The 2,687-nt window shown below is 42.6% G+C and overlaps 1 pseudogene; it reads right to left on the reverse strand.

Moving 5' to 3' along the window:
* Positions 1–905: 905 nt before the first annotated feature.
* LOC125927345 (40S ribosomal protein S24-like) lies at positions 906–1,448 on the reverse strand (annotated as a pseudogene).
* Positions 1,449–2,687: the final 1,239 nt, after the last annotated feature.

Raw genomic sequence — 2,687 nt, forward strand, 5'->3', positions numbered from 1 at the left:
AAAAAGTATAGTCAAAGAGGTGGCACTCTCCCCGAATCCCTTCCACGACACTCCTCCTCACCCCTCATTGGTAACCAACTTCACTATTTTCCGGTTTGTCCTTTCAAGTGTTTCCTTTTGTGAAGACAAGCAGGTAGATGCATATGTTTATTTCCCTTTTTTTTCTTACATAAAAAGTAACTCGATCTTTTGCCCTTTGCTTTCACTTAATAACATCTAAAAGTCATTCCATAACAGTTCATAGAGATCTTTCTCATTTTTTTTAGAACCCGTTTAATGCAAAGAAACTAGATCTTTGTAGTCATGTCTCTCTGATGACTAAGTTTTGGGTTGTAAGGCAGTTGAAAGGAGACGCCAAATGGCTCCGTTTCATAGTTGCATATGAAAATTCAAACGCAGAGTGACGAAGGTGTGGGTACTGGCCGAATACCGCGGGCAGGTGGCATTGCTACAGGTGACCTCATTCTCCCAAACAAGCAGCTTCCTTGGTGAAGTTTCAAACACGCCAAAGCAGTCTGCCCTCCATTTACGCGGTAGTTGGCATTCCTGGAAAATTCGGTGAGTGTGGAAACTCTCCGAGCGGTTTCTGCAGCTTCGGGAGTGGAGAGAGCCGGAAAGGCAGCTTCCTCCATCATTCTTTTCGTATAGCTGCATAGTATTCCACCGTGTGTACCGGTTCATCCAACCAGTCTGCTGTGCTTGGGCTTTAGAGAGTTCCCAATATTTTGCAATCACAAACAACCCTGTGATGACTAAAATCATGAACATGTTTTGTTTTTGTTTTTGTTTTTTGAGGTGTAGCTTCACAGTAAGTTCCTAGAAGTGGGGTCGCCGGGTTGAAGAGATGTAGATGAACTTTTGTTGTCGACTGCCCATTGCCTCTTCTTTTTTTTTTTTTTTTCACATAAAAGTTCTTAGTTTATTAATCCTCTCATGAAAAATCTGCACAAACGCCAGATAGTCCCTGAAGCATCTTTACTCCTTCCGTTGTCCAATCTCCAGCTCACTTTTTGCCAGCACCAACATTAGCTTTTGCAGTTCCCCTGACTTTCTTCATTCGGTTCTTGCGTTCCTTCCGCTGTTTTCTCGACGTCTTTTTCTTCTCATACAAGCCATGTCGTGCAAGTCTATGTTTGGGTTCATTTTTCTTTGCATAATCCAAGGAATCCTAAATCATGCCAAAGCCAGTTGTCTTGCCACCTCCAAAATGGGTTCTGAATCCAAATACAAAGATGACATCTGGTGTGGTCTTGTACATTTTGGCTAGTTTTTCCCGAATTTCTGTCTTAGGTACTGTTGCCTTTCCGGGGTGAAGAACATCGATGACCATCTGTTTCCGCTGAAGTAGTCGGTTGGTCATGAACTTCCTGGTCCGGATAGTTACTGTGTCATTCATGATGGCGGTCGAGCTTTAGGCAGCCAGGGAGGAAAAAAGACCATTGCCTCTTCTTGAGAGTTTTCATTTTGCATTCTCGTCACCAATGTAGGAGAGCACGTTTTCCCACAGCTCGGCCGATGAAGTTTATTGCCAAGTTCTGAATTTTTGCCCAACTGTTGGATGAGAAATTGTACCTCAATGTAGGTTGTGAAGTTTAAACATTTCTTTATTTGAGTATAGCAGACACACACAGGATTCCGGTAGTTTCAGGTCTACAACATAGCGATTTGACAGCTCAGTGTAGGCATTTTTTTTTTTTTTAAAGTAAACGCTGCACCCAATGTGGGGCTCGAACTCACGACCCCAGGATCAAGTCGCATGCTCCACGGACTGAGTCAGCCAGGAGCCTCTCAACATAGTTTTAATTTGCATTTCTCTTATTGAGTGAAAGCAAACAACTTTACACGGTTAACAGCCATTTTTAAATCTTTTGGGGAAGTGTCTGTTCATGTCCTCTTTCAAATGTTTTTATACATTAGTAGTATTATCCCTTTATTGGTGATATATGAGCAGATATTTCTTCCCAGTTGTCATTTGTACTTTTTTTTGGTCATGCAAAACGGCTTTAGCGTAGTCAGATTCATCATTCTTGTCATTTGTTTTCTTTTCTGATTTAGGATGCCTTTTCACTTTCTCAGATGCTTTTATTTCTAATTTTTATTTTTTAAAGTTTGAGAGAGAGAGAGAGAGAGAGAGTGTGTGTGTGTGTGTTAGCATGCATGGGGGAGGGGCAGAGAAAGAGGGAGAGAGAATCCCAAACAGGTTCTATGCTGACAGGGGCTTGAACCATGAACCGAGATCATGACCTGAGCTGAATCCAGAGTTGGTTGCTGAACTGATGGAGCCATCCAGGCACCCCTCTCAGATGCTTTGAACTTTTTACATTTTTTAAATGTTTATTTATCTTTGGGAGACAGAGAAACAGAGCGCAAGCAGGGGAGGGGCAGAGAGAGACAGAATCTGAAGTAGGCTCTAGGCTCGGAGCTGTCAGCACATAGCCCGAGGTGGGGCTTGAACTCATGAACCTCAAGATCATGACCTGAGCCAAAGTCAGACACTCAATGAACTGAGCCACTCAGGCACCCCCAGATGCTTTTAAAAGGATATGTCTTTTCTTTAGCTTTGTGGTTGTTTGCTGGGGAGACTTTTCACCAGCAGAAAGGCTTTAACAGATTATTTTTATTTTTTTTAATGTTTATTTTTGAGAGAGAGAGAGAGAGACAGAGCACGAGCAGGGGAGGAGCAGAGA

Source organism: Panthera uncia, chromosome E1 (assembly GCF_023721935.1).
Source record: "Panthera uncia isolate 11264 chromosome E1, Puncia_PCG_1.0, whole genome shotgun sequence".
In the NCBI taxonomy this organism is placed as follows: Eukaryota; Metazoa; Chordata; class Mammalia; order Carnivora; family Felidae; genus Panthera; species Panthera uncia.